Source organism: Narcine bancroftii, chromosome 2 (assembly GCF_036971445.1).
Source record: "Narcine bancroftii isolate sNarBan1 chromosome 2, sNarBan1.hap1, whole genome shotgun sequence".
NCBI lineage: Eukaryota > Metazoa > Chordata > Chondrichthyes > Torpediniformes > Narcinidae > Narcine > Narcine bancroftii.
This window is the reverse complement of record NC_091470.1, coordinates 163,637,558-163,665,512: the sequence shown is the minus strand read 5'-3', so window position 1 is coordinate 163,665,512 and position 27,955 is coordinate 163,637,558. Positions and strand designations below refer to the sequence as shown.

Below are 27,955 nucleotides of genomic sequence, written 5' to 3'. Positions count from 1 at the left end.
GGTCTTGGAGTGGGCGCATATGGGCAGTGTCCGGGCTGATTTCCCTCCTTTGTATCCCAGGATGGCCAGTTTCTTAGCGCTAAAGACGCATTTGTCCTTTTTGTATGTTAGGTTACGTTCCTTAGCTGCTGAGAAGAAACGCTTGAGATTTGTATCATGATCGGCTTGAGAGTGGCTGCAAATGATAACATTGTTAAGGTAAGGGAACACCGCCTGGTGTCTACTATGCGGTCTATCTCCCGCTGGAACAGTGACACCCAATTACTGTTGATGAAAGGGAGACAGAGTAACTGGTACAGTCTGCCATCTCCCTCAAACGCCGTGGTCGCTCTCTCTGATGGGCAACTGGTGATACGCTGCCTTCAGGTCTAGAGTGGAGAACACCTTATACTGCGCAATGCTGTTCACCATGTCCACTATGCGTAGTAGTGGGTAGGCGTTCAGCTGCATAAATTTGTTGGTGGTCTGACTGTAGTCAGTTCCAGAAGGCTGCTTCTCTCCCAGCCTTACTACAGCTACTTGGGCTCTCCAGGGGCTGGAGCACTTCTGTATAATGCCGTCTTGTAGGAATCTGCAAATCTCCACTCTAATGAACTCTCTATCCCACGGGCTGAACCTCCTGCTCTTGGTGGCTATTGGCGTGCAGTCCGGGGTGAGATGAGTGAATAATGGGAGAGGTTCTACACTCAGGGCTGTCAGGTTACAGGGCTATTTGTTCTTAAGGAGCAGTGGGGGAAGGGGCCCAATGTGATGCTCTCCAATTGACATTAAAAGACCAGCCTGAGCAGGACGGGAGGACAGAGACGGAGGAGAGCTGACAATTTAAATTCCTCGCACTCTATTCCTTCTACTTCCAACGTGACCTTGCAGAAATGTGTCATTTTAGCTGTGTAGCTGTTGGACGCGAACAAAATCTGGTGGTCACTAGACTTTGGGTTCAGGGAAAAGCGCTCTACTAGCCCCTGGTCCCATCCATACTTCTGCTGTCCTTCAGGGAATTTTCCTTCGACCCATTAATTTTAATACTAACAGTTGCATTTGATAAATCGTGTGGCTCGCCTGGTTCAGACGTAGAGAGGCCAGCATGGCATGTCCTCCGTTCTGGTATTCAACATCCTGATCACTCTAGGTCGTATCCTTTGTCCAACATGGCCGGCTGCACATGGCACACTGTTTCTGATAACATGAGGAGGAAGAAGAAGAGCTTTACCCCTCTCATTTGCATGAGAAGAGGCTTTGGCGGGAGCCTTAGGGCTTCTGCAGACTTTTGCATAATGCCCTTTCTTTCTGCAATTTGAACAGCTAGCTTCTCTAGCTGGGCAGAGAGCTCTGGGGTGATTGGGCTGCCTGCAAAAGGAGGAGTTGGAGCATTCCATTGGGGATACTGCTGCTATATGTTGCCCTCAGGCACTAGTGTTCCTCTCCCTGTGCAGGGCTAATGAGTCCAGAAAAGCATACTCCTCCAGCCCGACTGACCCCTTTTCTTGCAGCCTCTGCCTGATCTTGGAAGATCTGACATCTGCTACAATTCTGTCTCTTATGAGTTCGTTCACATACTCTCGAGCAGATACAGTTTTAAAAGTACACTCCCTAGCTAAGACCTTCAGGGAGAGGGTGAAATCCCTAGCAGACTCCCTGGCTTGCTGTGACCTGGTCATGAGCTTGTGTCTGGAGTGGAGCTCGCTGTGCCCTTTATTATAGTGTATCTGCAAGGTGCTCATAGCCTCTTGATAGGACTTAGCATCCTGTATAAGGGAGTTTGGGCGATCGCCCAGCTGCGCTAGCAGTAGCATAAGCATTTCTTCCTCTGACACCCCATCAACCCCCACACTGTTTAGGAAACACCTCTGTCACCAGTTGAAGTGAGTGCTTGCCCCGGGGGTTCTGGGGTCCAGTTCCAGCCTGTCTGGCTTCAGCACCTGGATGAACTTGAGTCTCTGATCCTCTGGCAGTGGGGGCGCATACCGAGCCTGATCCGTTCCCCACACAGCTACTCGATCAAGGGGAAGCAGCGGAGTCAGGGTTAGCTGGGGTTGTCTCTGGGTGAGCGGGCAGTCCTGGTGGTAGATCAAGATTGGGAGGGATACTTGCCGTACACCTTCTGCCCACTGTGGCAGAGTATTTTGAAGTGGTTTGCGAGGAATTGCTAGAGCAGTTTGCACACACACATTGTAAAACACAGAATATTTGCAGGACTTTTGCAGAGTGCTTATTGCAGAAAGAGCCACAACGTTGCAGAATACAGCTAGCCTGGGAGACCATGTAATCTTTGCTGGCAGACTCAGAACAGTTTTGCACTCAGAGAGGGAGGGAGTGAAACAAAGAGAGAGGAGACAGAAATCAGTTCCAGAGGACAAAGCTGGCAAACATTTGGAAGGCTGTCCAGTCAAAGGAGAAGACTGGCTGTCTGAAAGATAACCTGAAAGAAAGGATCATCTGGAGAACCCTGAAGGGGGCAAGTTTCGTTTGCACGTTCTTCCCATGTCTGCATGAATTTTCTCTAGGTGCTTCGGCTTCCTTCCACCATTCAAAACGTACAGGGTCGGTTAACCTGGAGTAATTAGACGATGCAGGTTCCTTGCACTGGAAGAGTCTTCCACCATGTTGTGTTAAAAGTAAAAATAAAATTATAATTAAACCAAACCCTGGGTGGTGGAAGCTGAGGCTCTGCCACCTCGCTGCCCTGATGGATATCTAACACCTCTCTGCTAGCAAAGGGCTAATAATCGACACTGAAAACAATTGAAACTGACTTTGAATTGGCTGTCTGCACTATTGCTAAGCCACTTTCTGTACCACTAGTTCATATATGATCATATTTATTATCAATCTACTTTTTTGTGTATTTATTGTCTTTTTTGTTAAATTCAAAAAAGCATGTTATTATAGATTTTTTGTAGTTTATTTTTAACCAAGTTCCCCTTTCGGCTGCAACAAGTAAGAATTTTGGTCCATCTGTGCATTGCAAAATGTACATGACAATAAACTCATTATTGTTATTTGGCGCAATGATATGTGCAGGGACAGAGAGAGAGAAAGAGAGAGAGAGAGAGAGAGAGAGAGAAACACTCCTCCATACATGACACTGTTCCCAGCAACAAACCAGACTGACTTGACATCAGTTGTGTCTGCAGGTATGCAATAAATCTGTGGATGCCTACCCCAGTGAAGTCCCAGAGGAAATTCCTTGCGTCACCTCCCTGACTGGCTAGGTCACGCCAGGTGACTTTGCCTGCATTATTTCCCCACCTGTTTCTCTGGAAATAGAAGAGAAGGCAGCAGAAGGAGACAGGCAAAAAACAATCTGTTGAAAGAACACATCTGTGGGAGAAAAAGAATGGTGGACAATTCTGGTTTGGACCCTTCATCAAGATGTACTATAATGGAGGGTTCATGGATTGTTTTTTTTTTGTTCCAGATTCCAACGTCTGTAGCTTCTCACCATGATCTCATTGAATGGCGGAGTAGGCTCGAAAGGCCGAATGACCTACTCCTGCTCCTATCTTCTATGTTTCTATGAGAGCTGCCTTTTGTAACCCCCACGGCAGCAATGGATGCTTGCTGGTTCCTGTAGGCACTGGCGATGTTCATGCAGATTACAGTCAGAAGATGCATGAAAGTCTGTGCACACCTTTGTGCTCATTGTTTGTGTTCATAGAGGAATTGTCTTTGCACTTGACCCCACTCTTTAAAATAAGGATTTTTGACTGACTTTGCTGTGGACTGTGGACTCTTTTCAGCTAGTTAAGATGGTGTTTTGTCAAAATATTAAAGCCCAGTACAACTTACTCAACATGAATAAAGGTTTTTAAAGTTAAAAGTAATTGCAGCAAAATATTTGGTTCACTTGATCCTTTTATTTTGTCCTTTTAATTATTTAATGTATGCAGTAACTTGCAAACAATACAAATGAGCTCAGATTTCAACATCAGTCAGATAAATTCTTCCTACTTCAATGATTATGAAACAAGGTTTAAAAAAATGCTTTCTGTATACCTCCCCTCACCGTTCATAGGTCCCGTGCATAGAAACAGCATATTAAAAAGGTAGAAGGGTTTCAGTTGCCACAATACTGCTTGCCATGCTGTTATTTCTGTAGCTGGATCCCCCAGGTAAGATCTTCAATATTTTTACTGAATTGATTTTTGGATTCTTTTTAAACTGAGAAATAGATATTGTCAACTAAGACACACACTGTACAATAGAATCAAAAGAAAAGATAGAGAAAGACAGAAAAATCAATGATGCCGAGCTTGGTCTTTCAGTCTTCAGTTTCAGAAGTATTCTTCCCTTAATCTCCTCCTCTTTCTCACTGTTGCTTAGGATCGAGGGTGGCTTGGTTCCTCTCAAGTTTTGTGGGTCCTCGATGTACTAAAAAAAAAGAAGCCTGGAGACTGTGTCCCTCAATACAGGGATTCCAATTTTTTGCATTTCTTTTTTTTTTAGGATGCGGACATTGCTGGCAAAGTCAGCATTTGTTATCTGTCCTAAATTGCCCTTGCAATGTAATTTTTGAGCTGCCACCTTGAATAGCAGTGGATCTTCTGGTGAAGGTGCTCCAGCAGGGTTGTGAGGGAGTCTTTAAAGAGAACCTGAGGTTGCTCCAAAGCAAACATGAATATAGCTGCAAAAACAAACTTTTAATCACTTTGCAAAGCTTGAGAACTCTATTAAAGTAAGAAGCAAAGGCGTGAGCTGCTAATTTACTACAAAGAAGACTAACTCGTGGCTCACAAAATCATCTAATTTATAGTGTCTAATCTCTAGTTTCTTGAACATTCGAATAGACTGCTCCATATTCCTTAAAATTCTCTCAAGATTTGTCAGTTTGTTACATGCCTATTGTACAAGCTGATGAAAAGAAAGGAAAGCAGCCCACAAATACAGACCCCCTTTTCGCTTCCAGTCATCATTTTAAATATTTTTTAAAAATACTTTCTCAAGGAAGTTCTAGGGAAAAAACAAAACAACCCGTGTTTAAAAACCTGAATCATATCCCATTTTAGGAAGGAGGTGTTCATTCTTGAGATTGATGCAAGAGGTCTTTCACAGAACACAACTGAATCTACCGTTCAATGAATATCGGAAGAAGAACCAAACTGAAAATAATTTGATCTGTTGAAATTCCACATATCATTCTCAAAATCTGAAAGCAGCACATTTAGAAAGTGGCATTCGTACTTTTAGCTTGAGCTTATTCAGCCTGATTGATGTTTTACAATGATGTTTACAAAACTGTATGGTTGGTTTTGCTGGTGTCATGAACCACTGGACAAAGTCCAGAAAGCTTAGGTAAAGTGATTCAAGGCAAGCTTGCTAATCAGATCAAAAATTAGGCAAAAGGCAGTTGTGGAGTGACTTTTCTCTGACTAGAATTTTTTGATCGGTAAGTGTAGGTAACATTTATCCTATCTAGGCAACATTCTCTTCGGCACTCGTCTCTTGTCAGAATTATGTCACGAGTATGTGATCACGCATCACCAAATTCAAGGTCAATTTCTTTCCTTCCATTATCAAACTCCAAAACTTTAAAATGATGCCGTATTTTCTCACTACCAATTGATCTCTCACTGTAACTCTGCATTTTTGGACTGGGCCTTACTTGTTATATGAAGTATGAAATGTCTACTCACAAATAAACTCCATCACTACAATAAACTCGAACGTGAACCTGGTCAGTGCTGGGACCATTGATGGTTTTGATATATGTGAACAACTTGGAAATGACTCTTGACGATATGGACAGGAAGTTTGTGGAAGACAAAGATAATTAGTCTTTTCACCATGTCCAGCGCATCTGCAGATATTTTGTTTACCTCCTGTTGCTGCACTGACAGGGTTCGAAAATACAATAGCAGCATTTAAGAGGTTATTAAATGGCATATAAATGTACAGGGAATGAAGGTATATGCACTGTCTGCTGGTAAAACAGATTTTGACTAGTTGGGCACAGTGCTGAATGTAGAAATGGGTGGAAGGGCTTGTTCCTATGCTATATTCTTCATTCTGACTTTACTCCCTCACTGCTTCATTTAGTAAAGGCCAATCTACATCCTCCTCATTCTCACTGTCTCCTGCCTTGGTTGTGTGAGCATGCATGAATCCCCTCTGATTGCTGAGCTGCTATGGCATCTTTTAAATTTCCTGACATTTAGAATGATCAGCCCCTTTCATTCTGATTGGTACTGCTTTTCCTAAATTTTCCTTTGATTTTTCTCCTTCATTTTTTTTCTCCTTTGATATTAATTTTTTTTCCCCTCCTTGAAACTGAGACTGACTCAAATGCAACACATTCACTTATCCTTTACTTTCCTTTTGTTCCTACTAAGGTTTATACTTTGAACTCTCATTCCAATTTTCCTCTAATTGTTGCTTCAATTTCTTAATTTCTTTCAATTCTAGTAATGCAATTGATTGACTTAATTCTTTAGCTCTTTTGCCCTCAGTGGCTTGAGCCTGTTACTGCAGTGCATTTCTGGAGATCCTCTCCTTGTTGAATCTTCCGTTGCTGGGCCATGTTTTAGAACCTCAGAACATTGCAGGACAGAAAAAAGAAGTTTTGGACCTTCTGGTCTGTGCTGAACTTATTATTCCGCTTTGTCCCACTGACTAGTACAAAATCTATATACCTCTCACCTGTCCAAATTTTTCTTAAATGTTAAAATTGAGCCTGCATTCACCACTTCAGCTGACAATTCGTTCCACACTCCAACCACTCTCTGTGTGAAGAACTTCTCCCCTTTCACCCTTAATCTTTGTACTCTAATTTGTACCTCATCTAACCTCCATGGGAAAAATCTTACTTGCATTTACTCTATCTATCCCCATCAAATGAAAACTCTTAAGGGTACACTGCTGTCTTTGAAGTAAAAGGAAAGATTGCTATTTGATTGGTCCTATTCAAAGGGTCCCAAACCACTCCATAGTCAATCAGGTATAGTGGTTCCTATAAAGACAGAAATGTGGCAACTAATCTAGGCATAGCAAACTCCCAAATGCAATATCATGACTCTTATTTATCTGGGATTAATGCAAAAAGAGAAAAAGTTAGCATGGACATGATGGGCTGAAGGGCCCATTTCTATGCTCTATGACTCTATTGCACAGTGATGGGCAGTCATGGGACCCAACCTTCAATAGGATACATACGCAACACAAGAAGCACTATGAGGACAGATGAGTCTAAAGATGTTGGAATCCTGATGCAAGGTCTCTGTCCAAAAAATCGACTACCTTCCTCCCCCCACCCCGATGTTACCTAACTCACTGATTCCTCCAGCAGATTTTTATTTGCATATAAGGGATGCTTCCAGCCATTGAAGAAAGATGCTTCCTCAAGACTGTGTGTGCAAAGACAGAGCATGTGATCTGCTCTTAAGGTCTGAGAGGGAGATAGTTCGGCTCAATGAGCAAATTACTGTGCTCATTGAGCCAAAGAGTTACCGCATTGTCCCAGAATTTCAGGTGCCAATCACTCTCTTCCACATGGATCCAAGGTTAATCATCAAAGTTTAAGTGATCAGGACCCAGTGGAAGACCTTTGTCTTTGCTGTGTTTTATATTTGATTACTTTTAAATCAATTCAAATTGGATTCAACTCAGTGCATTGATTTATATTTTATTTGAAAAACTTACGGGTCAAGCTTTGTTCTGTTTTGCCACATTAATTATTTGACTAAAGCTAGCAGTTCTCAGCAGCCCATTGATGCCATCAAGACTAATAGTAAGTTATGCAGCATCAGGATGGGGGGGTGGGGGGGTGGGGGGGGGTGGTGTTTGTCGATCTTTCAGGTAGAGACCTTGCATTAAGATTCCAACATCTTCAGATTTTTTGTGCCAATCAGAATTTTTTGTCATGAACACGTCATGAAATTTAGCAATAGCTTCTTGTGTTGTGCATATGTCCTTTTGAGGATTGGCTCCCATGACAGCCAGAGTCCGAGAGCTGAGAACAATAAATTAATCAGTTGAAAAATGTCTTTGAGCTTTGGCAAATTCATGTATTAAAATGAAACTTGTTTCAGTCACAAATCAATTCCAGGGCAGATTTTCTATTTGCTGGATTGATTCTATAAACACACATGTAAATGTATTTGCTGGAATCTGAAGCAACTAACCATCTGCAGGAGGAACTCAGCATGCCAAGCAGCATCAGTGGGAGAAAAAGAATGGCTAACATTTCAGGTCAGAAACTTTTCAGGTGAATGCAGAGTTAGGATGGAATTAGGGCAACGACAATTCTTTCTTTCTCTCTGATGTTGCTCGCCCCACTGAGTCCCTTCAGTAGATGGTTTGTTCCTCCAGATTCCTGAATATGCAGTCTCTCATGTCCACATTACACTGGCTGTCTCCCCTCTGCACCCTCAGTCTTGATTAACAATTCTGCATCATATTTATGCCAATGAGCTTGTGGTGTAAACTTATCTCTCTGTTCTGGGTGCGGGCTACCATCAAGGTTAGTGCAATTAGTGCAATGTTATTGCAGTGCCAGTGACAAGGGTTCCTATCTGACACTGTCTGTAAGGAATTTGTATATTCTTCCATGACCTGTGTGGTATTTCCCTGGGTGCTCCGGTTTCCTCCCATCATCTGAAATGTAAGGGTTGTAGGTTAATTGGGTGTAATTGGATGACAGGGGTCTCAATGGCTAGAATTGGGTTCTACCGGGTTGTAAATAAAATTTAGAATATTTGGACATTTTCCATCGCCAGAAACCAGACAAAGAATGAATGTCACCCATGTTTCTGCAAATTGCAAACCCTGTTACGTAGCTTCAATTTAAAAAGAAAATCAGATCTAGAAATTCATCAGAACTGGGAAGAAGACAAAATAAACCTATTAAGCTGCAGAGAGATGGGGGGAGGGAGTGAGAGATTTCTAATAGGGCAAAGATGGAATGTCCACGGGGAAGGTTATCTGATCAATGAGCGAATGGAAGCAGTTGGAGAATGAGAACATAGACAAAAAAAATGGACAAAAGGTACAATGCAAATCTGGGAGAGATGTCCACCAGATCAGTCCTTCATTCCAAGAGAGAGAGAAACAAAAAAAGAAAGGGGGAGAACACACTGTTAAGAGAGATTAGATTAGCTGAAGGTTACCCTATGTCATAATTCTTCTTCTTTGGCTTGGCTTCAAGGATGAAGATTTATGGAGGGCTAATGTCCACGTCAGCTGCAGGCTCGTTTGTGGCTGACAAGTCTGATGCGGGTCAGGCAGACACGGTTGCAGCGGTTGCAAGAGAAAATTGGTTGGTTGGGGTTGGGTGTTGGGTTTTTCATCCTTTGTCTTTTGTCAGTGAGGTGGGCTCTGCGGTCTTCTTCAAAGGAGGGTGCTGCCCGCGAACTGTGAGGCGCCAAGATGCGCGGTTTGAGGCGATATCAGCCCACTGGTGGTGGTCAATGTGGCAGGCACCAAGAGATTTCTTTAGGCAGTCCTTATACCTCTTCTTTGGTGCACCTCTGTCTCGGTGGCCAGTGGAGAGCTCGCCTTATAACACGATCTTGGGAAGGCGATGGTCCTCCATTCTGGAGACGTGACCTACCCAGCGCAGTTGGATCTTCAGCAGCATGGATTCGATGCTGTCGGCCTCTGCCATCTCGAGTACTTCGATGTTGGAGATGAAGTCGCTCCAATGAATGTTTAACAATAATTAACAAGTAAAGAACTCACATTCTCAATGCAATTTACAGTAGAAGTTCAACAATCAGGATGCCAGAAATCCTTACAACCCGAGAATCGGGACTTTCACAAGCTCATACTTTAAAATTGAGCAGGCTTTTGTGTGCGAGTAAAACTTCTTGTTTTGATAAATGAAGTATGCTGCATTTTATAATGAATAAACTTTCTAAATTTACATCTTCATCTCTTTTTTTCCTTCTTAAATTTGAATTTTAAAATTGCTGCTCAAGAATCCAAAAAATATTAAAATCTGGACTGTCCCAATCCCTAAGAAGTCTGGATTTCCCCAAGAAGTCTGGATTTTTGGACGTCTACTGTATCTTGTGGTGGGGTGGTGGGGGGGGGGGTTGGGGGGAGAGGCAGGCAGGTTTACAAGTTTTTTTTTCTTCTGGGTTGGCTGCATAGTGTGGACTAATATGTCAGCCCAATTTAAGGCAAAAGGATTGGATTTTGTTGGAATGGATGTCCCCCGCCTGTCTTGTCAGAGTACAAGGGAATCATTATGTACCTATAATGGAATGACTGGTGCTCAGCATGCAATGCACTACTCCAAAACACCCTGAGGTGCTCTTCAAAGAGGGATTGAAGTTTATTTGGCTCTTACTGTCATGATTTAGGAGAAGGGGGAGGAACTGACATACCAGTGAAGGGAGGAGGGCTCTGGAACTAGTAATGCCTAGTAATTTTCTGATGACATCAACCTAAGATACAGTAAAAGACCTAAAATCAAGACTGCTCAGCAGTTGGGTTGGTCCGGATTTTCTCGATTCTCAGACAGTAGTTTTAAAATTCAAATTTAAGGAGGAATAAAGAAGAGACGAACAGGTAAATGTTGATGGTTTATTCATTAACAAATACAGTGTGCTTCATTTATCAAAACGAGCAGTTTTAAAGAAAAATAAACACTTGACAAAAAATGTAAACAATTTTTTCACTGCTTAAAAAATAGCATGTAATGCTTGAATAAACATTGTAAAAGAAACATATTGTATACAAATGATTTATTTGTGATTACCTGGATTAAGCATGGTCGCTTGTTGCCACTGTGCATCTTATGCACACAAAGGCCCACTCAGTTTAAAAAGGTTTCAAGTCCAGACCCTAAGTGGTCTGGATTTTTACCATTTGTATTTTTAGATTTTTGCTACATTCATGCAGTGAAAAAGATACTTTCATACCACAGCCTTGGTGTTCAGTCATGAGGGACTCGCACCAATTCAACAGTTCATCCAAGAGAATGTAGACTACGTGACTTTCCAAAGGAGCCTCGGTAGCCAGTCATGCCAAAAGGAAGGCATTGCAGTGATACAATAGATTCTTCCCCTGAAAGTACAATGGGCAGGATTATCATGAACTAGATAAGGAAATTAAAGGAAATTAGCAAATGATCATTTGACATAAACTGTCTGAAAACTTATCCAATTGCTATAACATTCCCCATGTCCTTGGAGATGGGATTGACAAAGCACTTCCAGAGTTTTCCCCAAACAGGGATATAGTAAAAGCACACAGAAATACTGGAGCTGATCTCTCGGGTGTTTTAACTGCAATCTCAGTGTCTGCAGACTTTTGCCTTTCACTCCAAATCGGGATATGCCCATGTTAGAAACAGAAGTACCTTCACAGAAATTGCTCGAGACAAATATTGAGAACAAAGAACATTTATTATAGAACAATGCAAAGTTGGGTGCTTCCCCTTACCCTGGGAATACACACATACACTGGGGCTCACCCAACTTCTGCCTCCTGGATGAGTTTGGCATTAGGCAATCCTGTCTGCCTATGTGCTGTTTCTGTGAACTTGGAGGACCAGGGAGTATCCTGTCGGTGTCATCATGTCATTATCCTCATTGTCCTTATTCACAAACCTGCCTTTGTTCTAATTCACACCTTCCCGACCATTTTGCATTTTGAGCAATAAATGTTGCAAAGCAAACCTCAGGACCAACACAAAGCTTCATTGTCCAGAGTAACTCTCATTGTATCAAACCTACTCAGTGAAATAGTTGGGCTGCTCAATCCAAAGTCACTTCTGTGAGTGATGGAGGAAACTGGCTTGTAGAAAATGATGCCAACTGTTAACCATATAACCATTTACGGTACGGAAACAGGCCATGTCAGCCTTTCGAGTCCGCACCATATAACGTGTTGGCTTTCATTTCTGTATATTTTTTCTTCCCAATCTCATTTCTAGATTTAGTATGATTTCATTGATCTGTTCATGAGAATAATTGCTTCAGTGTATCACGGAATTTTGGTTTGTCTGTCACGGCGTTACGATTGTTTCATCGCCTCCTGAACACCGGAATCTGTAGATGCAGTTGTTGGTCCATTTAAGAATCAACATCTTTACTGCTGTTTATCTGAAGAAACTAAATATCGTTTGCATATCTTTCTTTGAAAATAACCTTTACACCAGAGCTTCGTGTCAGGATCAAGTGGTAAACAGGGAGGGTTTTAAATTTAGGTATGCAGCATGGTAACAGGTCCTTCCAGCCCATTACCCAATTAACCTACAACTCCCATACTTTTTTGAAGGATAGGAGGAAACCGGAGTGCTCCAAGGAAACAGGGAGAACATACAAACTCCTTACTGGATTCAGACCCAGATCGCTGGCGCAGTAACACTGTCACGCTAACTGCTAAGCTATCTAAGTCATCCTATTTGCTGAGAGCCGATATCGCAACTGAGGCTGGGCCAACCACGTGATTGTATATTTTCCCCACAGCAATCAAATTTTGAGACAAATATCAATAAACAGAATTCCTGAGAACCCTCATGCCCAAAGACTTGACCTTGAATAGCAGGTCCAAGTATCCACCTCCACTTGACAGTTTACATAGATTCAGGAAGTGATTACGAAGGGATACTCAGTTTAAAATCGGTCAATTATTGTGAGGGGCTGTGTTTATTTTGCTGAGAAACTGTATAGAAATATGACTGAAATTGTCAAAGTAGTAAGGAGACAAGAAGCTGTTGGAAATAAATCATAGACCTGTGTCCAGGAACAATCTTATTAAAATATAAAATTTTGTAATATTATAGGAAAGATATAAACAAAATAGAGAGAGTGCAGAGAAGGTTCACGAGAATGTTGACAGGATTTCAGGGTCTGAGTTACAGGGAAAGGTTGTGCAGACTGGGGCTTTTTTCTCTGGAGCGTAGAAGATTGAGAGGGGACTTGATAGAGGTGTTTAAGATTTTAAAATGGACAGACAAAGAAAATGTGGATAGGCTTTTTCAATTAAGAAAGAGGGAGATTCAAACTAGAGGACATGGTTTAAGTTGAAGGGGGAAAATTATAAGGGGAACATGAGGGGAAATTTCTTTACGCAGAGGGTGGTGGGGATGTGGAATGAGCTTCCGGCAGACGTGGTCGAGGCGGGATCATTGGTTACATTTAAGGAAAGACTGGATCGTTACATGGATAGGAGGGGACTAGAGGGGTATGGACCGGGTGCTGGTCAGTGGGACTAGGAGGGTGGGGATTTGCTACGGCATGGACTAGTAGGGCCGAACTGGCCTGTTCTTTGCTATAAGTGGTTATATGGTTATATGGTTAAGATATAAACTTCATGCAGATATATTTCTCTTGTATTTTATTACACGTTTAAATTTAATAAGTCACATTAAAAGGATGAATTTTCTTTTCCAGAGTTTGGAGAAAATGGATAAAGTATTTTTGGTAAGTTTTTGGTAAGACTTTGTATAAAGATACAAATGCAAAATGTTCATTTTCTATTTGCTGTTTCTTCACCAACTATCTATATAACTTGTAAAAGAAGTGTATTATACAAATATAATTTATCTGTGGGTGTTACTGCATCAAGAAGGCACCCAACATCATGAAGGATTCCCATCATCCTGATCACAATCTCTGGGCAGAAGTAACCGAAGCCCGAAGTCCAGCAATTCAATCCTCAAGAACACTTTTTTTTCCCAACAGCTATCAGGATCTTAAATGTCCCCGAACTCCCTTAACCATAACACTAATCCAGGACCATCAAAAATGTTCCTGCACTATTGAAACATCACTTTTTTATGTACTATATACAACCGTGGATATTTACCATTCTTTTATATTGATTAGAACATAATAGCCTGAATCCTCCTGAGATTGTCTGATCTGGGAAACTAAGCAGGCTCAGGACTGTTCAGAACTTGGAGAGGAGACTGCCTGGGAACACCAGGTGCTGACGGTTTCTGTGAGGGGCGCTGGACAAAGTGGTGATTCTCTGACTGCCTTACAGTAGACAAAGATAAAGAATTTCATGTATGTTACGTTCTAAATGTAGTGTTACGTGAACTTTATTTCTTGTCTCACGATGCCTTGTGGTAATTTTCACCGTCGTAGTTGATGAAGCTGTAGCAATTAAGAATTTCAGTGCATCTATTACACCAGTATAATGTATTTTCCCTCTACAATAGCTTCTCCTCTCCATTTTACCAGTCTCAATCTCAATTTAGACATACAGAATGGTAACAGACTATTTCGGCTTATAAGTCTGTGCCTCCCAATTAACCTATGCCCCGGTACGTTTCGAATAGTAGGAGGACACTGGACCCTCCCCCCCCCCCCCCCCCCCGGGTAAAACTCACACAGACTCAGGAGAGCATATAAACTCTTTATAAACAGGGCGGGATTCAAACCCAGGTCCCAATCGCTGGCACTTGATTAGGTGGGATATTGAACACAAACATTGACACCTCATGATACGAAGCATTAGTGAGATCACACTGTGTGCAGTTCTGGTCACCCAGTTATAGGAAAACCATCAATAAGTTGGAAAAGATGTAGAGAAGACTCACTAGAATGTTGCCAGGACTGTGCCACCCCACATCAACCATGCCGCCCCACACTAAATGCTATCTGGGATGGAATGTTTCATTTATGATGACAATTAGATAGGATCTGGGTGACACTTGAATCACCAAGGCAATACAGGCTAATATAGGCCAAGTGCTGGTAAATGGGATTAGTATGGATATTTGATAGTGTACATATGGTGGGCGTATGTTGGTTCTCTTCTGTGTGACACTGACTGAATGGCCACGGAACTCCCAAGTGTAAGATGAGATGTGGTACACAAGATTATATTGGATTTCCTTGGCTTAACAACCAGAGTCAAAGAGTCAGAGTCACACAGAATGGAACAGACCCTTTAGCCCAACTTTCCCATGTCAACCAAGTTAGCATTCTGGGTTAGTTCCATTTGCCATCATTTGATCCATATTCTTCTAAGCCCTCCCAAATGTCGTTTGAACAACATAATTGTACCTGCTTCTATAATATTCAGATGCAGAAAGTTGCCCTTCAGGCAACTTAAATCTCTGTTATCTCATTATAGATCCTACCCTGGGGGAAAAAGACTGTGAGCATGGGCAGCACGGTTGGCATAGCGGTTAGCGCAATGCCTTTACAGCCTCAGTGAATGGGACCAGAACTGGCTTTAAATCCTGTGCTGTCTTTTTTTTTTAAACTTTATTTAAGCTTTTTATAACATGAAAAAAATAGAAAGTTACAGTAAAAGATTAAACATAAGATAAAAAAAATTACAATACTACATCGGCAGACTAAATAAACAAACCCTCCCCCCTAAATTAGTACACAACATTAATGACCTAGCTTAAAGTTAGTCTAACCCCCCCCCCAAAATAAAGAGTGAAAGAGTGAAGAGTTAATAAAATGAACAATAATTATATATATAAAAAAAACCCTTACACAAAAAAATATAAAACATAACAAATAAAGATACTAACATCAAAAAAAATTAAAAAAAAGAAAATTATCAATACTAAAATATCAAACTTAAAAACATATTTAAATCAAACTTAAATGCATATATTTAGCAAACGGAGTCCACTTCAACCTATAAAAAGACATCTTATCCTGAATTAAAAAAGATATCCTTTCCATAGTCAAACAGAACTTGATCTCCAAATACCACCTATCTAAAGTTAATATATTTCTATCTTTCCAAGTAAGAGCTATACATTTCTTGGCCACAGCTAAAGCTAAATAGATAAAAGAAATCTGATAATCTTGTAGGCCCAAATCAATTAATGATTGCATATTCCCTAATAAAAATATACTAGGATCTAATACAAGACAAACATTATATAAACTGTTAAATATAGATTGAATACCCTTCCAAAACTGTTGCAATCGATCACAAAACCAAACAGTATGCAAAAAAGTATTAGCCGTCTGGTCACAACGAAAACAGCAATCCGAATTACTAAGACCAAACTTTTTTAGTTTCTCCGGTGTTAAATATAACTGATGTATAAAATTGTAATTAATCATTGCTAATCTAGCATTAACCAATTTCCTCATACTATTCTGACAAATTTCCATCCAAGCTTCTTCAGCTATTATAAAACCTAAATCTTTTTCCCATTTTCAACTTATCCTTATCCCAATCTTTTTTACTATCAATTTCTTGTAAAATACAATACAAATCAGATATATATCCCTTTTGTGGTATTGAAAGTACATATTCCTCAAAATTAGAATCAGGCAATAAAATCATATGTCGACCACATATCTGTTTTACAAAAGATCTTAATTGATAATACACAAATACATAGTTTCCACTAATACCGAATTTCCTTTGTAATTCATCAAAAGAACAAAAACATCCCTCAGAAAAACAATCGGATAAATTTTTTATTCCCTTCCTTTCCCACTGTTTCAAAGTAATATTGGAGACTGTAAGAGGAACAAGTTGATTGTTATATAATGGCAATCGTCCAGACCATTTATTTTTGAGCCCCAATTTATTAAGTTTACTTGTCCATAAGTTTAATAAATGCTTCAATATTGGGACATCATAAGTTCGTAATAAATTTTTATTCCATCGAAACAAAAACTCATGAGAAAATTTTTCTGAAATAACCGCCATTTCTATCTTTGCCCAACTGGGCGGATCTTCCATATTCATTAATGCACTAAGAAATTTAAATTGAGCTGCTTCATAATAATGTTGAAAATTCGATAATCTTAAACCTCCAAATTGAAAATCCCACATCAGCTTTCTCATCGCTACCCTCGGAAATTTTCCCTTCCATAAAAATTCTCTAATTGCTTTATATAAATCCTTAAAAAAACTTTTATTTAAAAAACAAGGAATTGATTGAAACAAATATTGTATTCGGGGAAAAATATTCATTTTTATAGTATTAATCCTCCCTAATAGACCCAAAGGCAAATCCTTCCACTTAATCAAATCTAATTTAATCCTTTTTATTAAAGGAAGATAATTAATTGAATATAAATCTTGAAATTCCGTATTAACATTAATTCCTAAATATTTAATTTGTGTGGTCCACTTCAAATTTGTAATAATTTTATACATTGAATAATCATTTTTACAAATTGTTAAAATTTCACTTTTGGTCCAATTTACTTTATAACCAGATAATTGACCATAAATTTCTAAACATTCTTGAATTGCTGGTAAAGAAATACCCGGATCCACCAAATATAATAAAACATCATCAGCAAATAGATTAATCTTATATTCCTCATTCAAAACTCTCATGCCTTTAACATTTTCATTTTGACGTATTAATTGTGCCAAAGGCTCAATAACTATAGCAAATAAAGCAGGTGACAATGGGCATCCTTATCTAGTAGACCTTGTTAAATTAAAAGAATCTGAAATCTGCCCATTGACACCTTTCCCCCAGCACTGTTTCTTTCTCTCACTTGTCTCTTTTCCCCCTGATTCCTTTCACAGAGCCAAAATCAATTCTCACCTCTCCTCTTATCATGTCCAATTAATACCTTTAGTTGGTCTGGCCAGTCTTTATTCTTATGCTTTCCTGTTTTTTTTTGCTTATTCCTTGAAGAAGGGCTCAGGCCTGAAATGTTGGTCATATATCTTTACCTTCTATGGATGTTGTGAGATCAGCTGAGTTCCTCCATAATTTCTGTGTGTTTTTACTATCTCACATGCATGAAGTCATGCTGACTACCTTTAATATGCCCTTGCCTATTCAAATGCTGATATTTCCTGTCTCTCAGAATTTCCTCCAGCAACTTAACCACGACATACATCGTGCTCACTGGCCTATAGTTCTCAGGCTTGTCCTTGGTGCCCTTTTTTAACAGCACCCTAGCCACCTACTGGTAATTCTCCTGAGGTTTACGATGATGTTCATTTTTCTACAAAAGCAATTTTTTTCCAAGATCCCTAAAAGGACACACTGGAATTCATTTATAAAGTCCAATGCATTAAGAAATTAAGTGAAAGCATATCACAATTTCATTTACATATCACTGTGAACATAATAGCAGCCAAACTCTGATTATAATGGTGATCCATAAGAATTAATTCCCTGGTTAATATTTCTAGATGCATATAGCTGCAGCAGTTCACTAAAAATACTATCAGTGGTGTTATCTTAACATATTACCAAAAGGATTAGAAACTTGATTGAAATTATGCTGGAAAACAACAAGAGGAAACTTTGATTTCGTTCACTCACCTTCATTCCCTGTGCTTATTTACGTGTTGAGATATTTCTTTAATGAAGTCTTTGTTTTATCTTAGGCATTTATAAGTATTACCATACTCTTCAATAATAGTAAGTATTATCACTTGTATTTTAATAATTTCAGTCTTTTTGTTAATTCGGGACATGCTGGGAGGTGCAGGGAAAGCAACCAGAGGTCATTGGCCATATTGGTACCAATGACATAGACCCAAGCAGAAATTGTGGTCTTACAGAACGAGTTCTGAGAACTTAGTATTAAATTTTTAAAAAGCAGAACCTCTAAGATTATAATCTTGAAATTGCTACCTGTGCCACGTGCTAATTAAGAGAGAAACAGGAAAATAGAGGAGCTGGATGGAGATTCAGACATTTGGATCATTGGGTTCTCTTTCAGGAAAGGTGTAACCTGTACACCTGAAGTGTAGGTGGACCAATATCATCGCGGGGAGGTTGGTTCATGAAACTGGGGAGGGTTTGAACTAGAGTGACAGGGCAGCAAGTGATGGAGTTGAGAGGATGGCAGAAGCTAGGGCAAGCAAGTCTGACAGGAAGGATGGGAAGGAGTGGGTGAATGGTCACGGTGAGACTGAGGGTACAAGTGAGTCTATTATAATGCAAGGAGTATTGTGGATAAGGCAGATGAGTTGAAAGCCAGGATCCATAATCTGGTAGTTGGAATCACAAGTTATCCAGGTTCCCCTTTGTTATTCCCTGACCGGATATGACCTTGGCGACAGTAATCAAGGCGCTGTGCCATATCTTCACCCTGTTCGGGTACCCCAAATACATCCACAGTGATCGAGGAACCTCATTCATGAGTGAGGAGCTGCGACAGTATTTCCTGGCCAGAGGCATAGCCTCCAGCAGGACCACCAGCTAGAATCCCATGGATAATGGCCAGGTGGAAAGGGAAAACGCCACTGTCTGGAAGGCAGTGCTCCTGGCCCTTAGGTCCAAAAACATGCCAGTGTCCCGCTGGCAGGGCGTTTTGCCAGAAGCACTCCATGCCATCCGATCGCTCCTGTGCACCGTGACTAACGCCACCCCGCACGAATGCTTGTTTGCTTTCCCTAGGAGATCGTCGAATGGTGCCTCCATTCCTCCTTGGCTGACAACCCCAGGGTTGGTTCTGCTATGGAAACATGTGACGGGCCATAAGACGGATCCACTGGTGGAAGCAGTACACCTCATACATGCCAACCTGCGATATGTGTTTATGAGGTACCCCGATGGCCACGAGGACACTGTGTCTATCCGAGACCTGACGAGGGGTGGAGATCCCGAAACTGCCCTGCCTGCCACCGTCCATCCCACGGAGCAGACCACCCTGCACGGGATCACAGGACTGGAGGATGAGGCACATGTCTCCCCTCTCCAGGAGTCGGTCCTCCGGGTAACATCAAACCCCACTTCCTCCTGGGTGCGCTCAATCATCACCCCGAACCAGACTGTTCCCTTCCCTGCTTCCTCCACCCCGGGACCACTTCCCCTCCCAAACAGCAGAGCACGGACACGCCTGTCCCCCGGCGGTCCCGCAGAAGGAGGAAGTCGCCGTTGCTGCTCAACCTCTAGTTAGATAAATAAAATTTTCACTTCTCTCTTGCTGTGTCAAAAAAAAGGGGGATGTTTCTGTTTTAAAAGAGGGGGTGAATGTAATGGTATGGATTGTATATACTCATTGGCCAGTAAAGGCACGGGCTGGCCCACCACCTAATGACACTCTCCTCTGGACTCCTCCCCTGTGACCCAGGCCATAAAGGACGAGCCACCTCTCCCTTCCCCATTTTGGATCCAGGCCAGCTCATCTTATGGACAATAAAGCCTATCGTTCCCCTCAGACTCTGTGCTTCTGATTATTGGGGCAACTGGTAGTGGCCAACAGTATGCTTGGCTCCGTGGAGTATAAATGTAAGAAGTTCATATTAAGCTACATAAAACTATGGTTAGACTACACTTGGAATCCTGTGTACAATTCGGGTCACCAAATTACAGGAAAGATGTGGAAACATTTAGTATGTAGGAGGTTTGCCAGGAAGTTACCTGCTTCAGACATTATGGGAGAGATGAGGTAAGTTTCCTCTGGAGCAGAGGAAGCTGAGGAGTGACCTGATAGATGTGTATAACATCTATCTTGACAGGGTGGACAGTCAGGATCTTTCCCCAGGGGAATAGCCTAAGACATCAGAGGACGTGCATTTAAAGGTCAGAAGGAGTAAGATTCAGAGAGATGTGCAGGACAAATTTTTTATGAAAGAATCCGGGCTACCTGCAATGGGCTGCCAGAGTAAGCAGTTACAATAGTAGCAATGTAGAGGCTTCTGGATAAACACATAAAGGATGGATATCATTGAAATCCACACAGAAGAATTTCAGTTTAGTTTGAATATCATGTTTGGCATCAACTTATGAGCTGAAGAGGCAGTTCATATGCTGCTCTCTTCAATGTTGTAGTAATATTGTTGAAATAGTAATTATTTGAATGGTTTTCCTTTTAGATTTAGTTGCTGGATATCTCAGTGAGTATATTCCACTTTTTTTAAATCGCACCAATTTGGACTAGAGCAGTAAGACTTTAAATAGACATGAAAGTTATACTGAAATGTACGTCATGTCAATCAGTGTAAAAAATTGCATAGCAGAGTATATATAGAGTCAACAGTATTTTACATCGAAACCACTTAAAATGAATTTTTATCTAAAAAAAAATCAAACAGTCCATTGTGCTGACATTCTGGGACTTGAGCTGAGTTGGTAATACTGTATTTAAAACAAAGGGGTTGTTGTGGGAGAAGGGGGAAAACAGCTGTTTAAATGCGAAGAGGACGGGATGTAAGAAAAAAAAAGAAAAATATTAATGATCAATGGACAGGAAATGTAAGCCAGAGGTGGACATTAAATGTGGTAAAGGGAGCAGCAAAAGTGTCCCATGTATAAGCTTAAATGATTCAGCAGAGGTGTCCGATTTCGTAACTTGAGCATTGATCAGGCTCAATGTCGCTAATGGATTTATTGCTTATTCGTTTCAGAATCAAGCTGCTTCACCAAGTGGTTTGACCGTGATAACCCATCAGGAAAGGGAGATTATGAAACTATTTCCAATCTGCGAAAAGAATTTCCCGGTGCCATCTGCGCTGAACCAATCGCCTGTGAGGTGGAGACAACATCGGGGACTCCAACCTCACAGACCGGAGAAAGCCTTCGCAGGTACATAGTAAGCCGGTCATTTATTTCACTGCCGCCGTTTCATTGCAAAGAGCTTCACAAATCTTATTAGCTATTCATCACATCTGGCTAATTGTTCTCAACAGGTGCAACGTTACAACTGGATTCTTTTGCGTCAATGCTGAGCAAACTGATAGTAGCTGTCAAGATTACAGAATACGATTTGTCTGCCCTGAATCATTCTGTAAGTGTGAGCCAATTGTATAAGTTATGTTATCTCCCTGAGCTCTAGAATAGGAGCCAGGTAATCTTTCCCTGCCGACTTTTCTGCCACTCTCGGGATCAGAGGTAATCCTTCACTGCCATCATCATTCTATCCAAGATTTTTCTGATTCCTTCCCTCTCCAATAATCTCCTGTTCCCCACCTTGAACACATCGCGGTCTTTAAAAACCCTCAGAAAAGAGGATGAACCCTCCCTTCCAGATCTGTGGGTCAGAGTCGAGAAGTAGATACTCTGACATAGAGGGGATTGGTGACAGCTGACAATTATTAATTCTGAATAGATTTGAAATGAAAACTAACTGATTTGTTTGTTTCTGCATCTAGGTGGCGGGACTGTATCCCCTGGTGAGTAGATCTTCCCAGTGTAAATCTTGTAAACTTTGATGAATGCAACATCAATACTCGTTAAACCTTCATTCAGTATTTTTCAACGGTTAGCAGTAAATCACGTAAAATTATTGTTGCCAGTCCTTTCATTCTGAAGTAATTTTTCTCCATTCATATCCTTTACTGATCTTTCAACTTTTGATCCATCTTTGGCAGGAATTGAACTTGTACATGCTGCTCACTTCCCCTGTTACCATTGCAAGTGGGCAACCTAGATTCATTGCAGTTTCAAGGTTCCTAATTCCTTTGTTATCATGTACACATAAAAACACAAAACCTGTTTTCCTTTGTTTGTCTTGTGAAGAAATGCGTAGATGTGTCAGTGGTCCAGCCGCAGAGTCAAGATCGGAGTGAGAAGCAAAAGAGTGGTTGGGAATTTTGGGAGTCCGACTCCCACCACCTCTTCTGATGCCTTTATCACCGGCACTCTGGTGACCTCTATATCTACAGAATTGAGGCAACCAAGTCACCCGCCTTGGCCTCTGGTCCCAAACACATGATGTGATGCAGAATCTGTCATTGCCTATGACCTTACTGAGGTTCACCAAACAATATGAATCCTCACAAAACCCCGTCCCAAATCTGGGGTCTCAGATCCTGGTTTCATCTGTCTCCAACTCGTGTGGGTCATTTGAATACTGAGCACCACTCCAGTCTGCATCTGTGGTTTCTCAATCTATGGTTCCTCTCTCAGCCTCTATTCCATTCCATTATGTGGTGCTTTTGTGCTTGAATATACTGCACATGGAGTCCACACTACCGAGCATGGGCCCTGCCATAGTGGCCTCAGGTCTCTGTGGGATTCACTCTGCAATGGTTCTTCACCTGTCCTCTTGTTCATTCATGGCTCTCTCTCAATTATGAAATCAGCACTGATGTGTTTGACTCTTTCTCACTAATTCCTGCAAGCATGAAGCCAAGGAGCAAAACAAGGAAACATTAAAAATAAATTGGCTCATGTCAGTTTAATCTTGCACTATATCTTTGTTAGTTACTGACTGTATTTAATGAAAATTAATGCAAGCATCTTCAACTGGCATCAAATCACACGGCTGTCATTCAGTTCATCCAGAACAGCTAAAGTAGCACTTGCTACAAAGACAGAATTCAGGTTGAGTCCTCAGTAAGAACAGGTCTTCTTCTGACAACCAATGCAACCCTCCTACATGAGGTTCAAGCCAGTTTGCTGTAAAGAGTCACGAATCATTGTATGGTTTCAATATTGAGGATGGTTATAAAGTTGAACTGGTATAAGTGATTAAGGAATGGGGTGAGAAGCATAAAACCAGTGGTGGGCGTTGAATAAGGTGGAGGCAGCAGGAGGCAATCCTTGTGTACAGATTTACGTCAGGAAATATTTCCGCAACTATTGATACTGAATCAAGTCTGTAGATGCTTTCAGGGACAATCCGTGCACATCTCTCAGAATCCATGTTCATTATTGGAGATTTTGCTTCTCTTCAGTGTCCAGCTGCTTGACCGGGTGGTTTGATCGTGATAACCCATCAGGACAGGGAGATTATGAAACAATTTCCAATCTGCGAAAAGAATTTCCCGGTGCCATCTGCGCTGAACCAATCGCCTGTGAGGTGGAGACAACATCGGGGACTCCAGCCTCACAGACCGGAGAAAGCCTTCGCAGGTACATAGTAAGCCGGTCATTTTTTTCACTGCAGCCGTTTCATTGTAAAGAACTTCAAGAATATTATTAGCTATTCATCACATCTGGCTAATTGTTCTCAACAGGTGCAACGTTACGACTGGATTCTTTTGCGTCAATGCTGAGCAAACTGATAGTAGCTGTCAAGATTACAGAATACGATTTGTCTGCCCTGAATCATTCTGTAAGTGTGAGCCAATTGTATAAGTTATGTTATCTCCCTGAGCTCTAGAATTGGAGCCAGGTAATCTTTCCCTGCCGACTTTTCTGCCACTCTCGGGATCAGAGGTAATCCTTCACTGCCATCATCATTCTATCCAAGATTTTTCTGATTCCTTCCCTCTCCAATAATCTCCTGTTCCCCACCTTGAACACATCGCGGTCTTTAAAAACCCTCAGAAAAGAGGATGAACCCTCCCTTCCAGATCTGTGGGTCAGAGTCGAGAAGTTGATACTCTTACATAGAGGGGATTGGTGACAGCTGACAATTATTAATTCTGAATAGATTTGAAATGAAAACTAACTGATTTGTTTGTTTCTGCATCTAGGTGGCGGGACTGTACCCCCTGGTGAGTAGATCTTCCCAGTGTAAATCTTGTAAACTTTGATGAATGCAACATCAATACTCGTTAAACCTTCATTCAGTATTTTTCAACGGTTAGCAGTAAATCACGTAAAATTATTGTTGCCAGTCCTTTCATTCTGAAGGAATTTTCCTGCATTCATATCCTTTACTGATCTTTCAACTTGTGATCCATCTTTGGCAGGAATTGAACTTGTACATGCTGCTCACTTCCGCTGTTACCATTGCAAGTGGGCAACCTAGATTGATTGCAGTTTCAAGGTTCCTAATTCCTTTGTTATGATGTACACATAAAAACACAAAACCTGTTTTCCTTTGTTTGTCTTGTGAAGAAATGCGTAGAGGTGTCAGTGGTCCAGCCGCAGAGTCAAGATCGGAGTGAGAAGCAAAAGAGTGGTTGGGAATTTTGGGAGTCCGACTCCCACCACCTCCTCTGATGCCTTTATCACCTGCACTCTGGTGACCTCTATATCTACAGAATTGAGGCAACCAAGTCACCCGTCTTGGCCCCTGGTCCCTAACACATGATGTGATGCAGAATCTGTCATTGCCTATGACCTTACTGAGGTTCACCAAACAATATGAATCCTCACAAAACCCCGTCCCAAATCTGGGGTCTCAGATCCTGGTTTCATCTGTCTCCAACTCGTGTGGGTCATTTGAATACTGAGCACCACTCCAGTCTGCATCTGTGGTTTCTCAATCTATGGTTCCTCTCTCAGCCTCTATTCCATTCCATTATGTGGTGCTTTTGTGCTTGAATATACTGCACATGGAGTCCACACTACCGAGCATGGGCCCTGCCATAGTGGCCTCAGGTCTCTGTGGGATTCACTCTGCAATGGTTCTTCACCTGTCCTCTTGTTCATTCATGGCTCTCTCTCAATTATGAAATCAGCACTGATGTGTTTGACTCTTTCTCACTAATTCCTGCAAGCATGAAGCCAAGGAGCAAAACAAGGAAACATTAAAAATAATTTGGCTCATGTCAGTTTAATCTTGCACTATATCTTTGTTAGTTACTGACTGTATTTAATGAAAATTAATGCAAGCATCTTCAACTGGAATCAAATCACACGGCTGTCATTCAGTTCATCCAGAACAGCTAAAGTAGCACTTGCTACAAAGACAAAATTCAGGTTGAGTCCTCAGTTAGAACAGGTCTTCTTCTGACAACCAATGCAACCCTCCCAGATGAGGTTCAAGCCAGTTTGGTGTAAAGAGTCACGAATTATTGTATGGTTTCAATATCGAGGATGGTTATAAAGTTGAACTGGTATAAGTGATTAAGGAATAGGGTGAGAAGCATAAAGCCAGTGGTGGGCGTTGAATAAGGTGGAGGTAGCAGGAGGCAGCCCTTGTGTACAGATTTACGTCAGGAAATATTTTCGCACCTATTGATACTGAATCAAGTCTGTAGATGCTTTCAAGGACAATCCGTGCACATCTCTCTGAATGCATGTACAATATTGGAGATTTTGCTTCTCTTCAGTGTCCAGCTGCTTGACCGAGTGGTTTGACCGTGATAACCCATCAGGACAGGGAGATTATGAAACAATTTCAAATCTGCGAAAAGAATTTCCCGGTGCCATCTGCGCTGAACCAATTGCCTGTGAGGTGGAGACAACATCGGGGACTCCAGCCTCACAGACCGGAGAAAGCCTTCGCAGGTACATAGTAAGCCGGTCATTTATTTCACTGCAGCCGTTTCATTATAAAGATATTCAAGAATCTTATTAGCTATTCATCTCATCTGGCTAATTGTTCTCAACAGGTGCAACGTTACGACTGGATTCTTTTGCGTCAATGCTGAGCAAACTGATAGTAGCTGTCAAGATTACAGAATACGATTTGTCTGCCCTGAATCATTCTGTAAGTGTGAGCCAATTGTATAAGTTATGTTATCTCCCTGAGCTCTAGAATTGGAGCCAGGTAATCTTTCCCTGCCGACTTTTCTGCCACTCTCGGGATCAGAGGTGATCCTTCACTGCCATCCTCATTCTATCCATGCTTTTTCTGATTCCTTCCCTCTCCAATAATCTCCTCTTCCCCACCTTGAACACATCGCAGTCTTTAACAACCCTCAGAAAAGAGGATGAACCCTCCACTCCAGATCTGTGGTTCTGAGTCGAGAAGTAGATACTCGTTCATAGAGGGGATTGGTGACAGCTGACAATTATTAATTCTGAATAGATTTGAAATGAAAATTAACTGATTTGTTTGTTTCTGCATCTAGGTGGCGGGACTGTACCCCCTGGTGAGTAGATCTTCCCAGTGTAAATCTTGTAAACTTTGATGTATGCAACATCTTCACCTTATGAATGTTACACCTTCTTTCAGGATGCTTCATTTCAGCAGCAAATCATGTAAAATTATTATTGCCAGTCCTTTCCTTCTGAAGAATTTTTTATGCTTTCATATCATTTACTGATCTTTCAATTCTGCATCCATCTTTGGCAGGGATTGAACTTGTCCAGTGGGATTACATGCTGCTCACTTCCCCTAACACCATTGCAAGTGGACAACCTAGATTGATTACAGTTTCACGGATCCTAATTCCTTTGCTATCATGTACACATAAAAGACAGAAGCTGTTTTCCTTTGTTTGCCTTTAGAATGAATGGATGGAAGTGCCAGTGGTCGAGCTGCATATTCAAGATTGTTGTGAGATGCAAAAGAGGATGTGGGAATTTTGGGAGTCCGACTCCCACCACCTCTTCTGATACCTTTATCACCTGCAATCTGGTGTGCTCTATGTCAGACTCAGATTGAGGCAACTAAGTCACCCTCATTGGCCCCTGGTCCCTAACACATGATGTGATGCAGCTGTCATTGCCTATGACCTTACTGAGGTTCACCCAACAATATGAATTCTCACAAAACTCTGTCCCAAATTTGGGGTCTCAGATCCTGGTTTCATCTATCTGCAACTCGTGTGGGTCGTTTGAATACTGAGCACCACTCCAGTCTGTATCTGTGGTTTCTCGATCTATGGTTTGTCTCTCAGGTGCTATTCCATTCCATGGTGTGGTGCTATTCTGCTCGAATATCCTGCACATGGAGTCCACACTACCGAGCATGGGCCCTGCCATTGTGGCCTCAGGTCTCTGTGGGATTCACTCTGCAATGGTTCTTCACCTGTCCTCTTGTTCATTCATGGCTCTCTCTCAATTATGAAATCAGCACTGACGTGTTTGACTCTTTCTCACTAATTCCTGCAAGCATGAAGCCAAGAAGCAAAACAAGGAAACATTAAAAATAATTTGGCTCATGTCAGTTTAATCTTGCACTATGTCTTTGTTAGTTACTGACTGTATTTAATGAAAATTAATGCAAGCATCTTCAACTGGCATCAAATCACACGGCTGTCATTCAGTTCATCCAGAACAGCTAAAGTAGCACTTGCTACAAAGACAGAATTCAGGTTGAGTCCTCAGTAAGAACAGGTCTTCTTCTGACAACCAATGCAACCCTCCTACATGAGGTTCAAGCCAGTTTGCTGTAAAGAGTCACGAATCATTGTTTGGTTTCAATATCGAGGATGGTTATAAAGTTGAACTGGTATAAGTGATTAAGGAATAGGGTGAGAAGCATAAAACCAGTGGTGGGCGTTGAATAAGGTGGAGGCAGCAGGAGGCAATCCTTGTGTACAGATTTACGTCAGGAAATATTTCCGCACCTATTGATACTGAATC

The 27,955-nt window shown here is 41.4% G+C and overlaps 1 long non-coding RNA gene across 1 annotated transcript; it reads left to right on the top strand.

The window, feature by feature from the left end:
• The first annotated feature begins 113 nt into the window (after positions 1 to 113).
• LOC138752505 (uncharacterized) lies at positions 114 to 21,298 on the top strand. Its single transcript, XR_011350708.1, has 5 exons — positions 114 to 198; positions 13,338 to 13,367; positions 18,241 to 18,274; positions 20,680 to 20,700; positions 21,211 to 21,298. It is a non-coding gene; the product is annotated as an uncharacterized lncRNA (long non-coding RNA).
• The last annotated feature ends 6,657 nt before the right edge of the window (positions 21,299 to 27,955 follow it).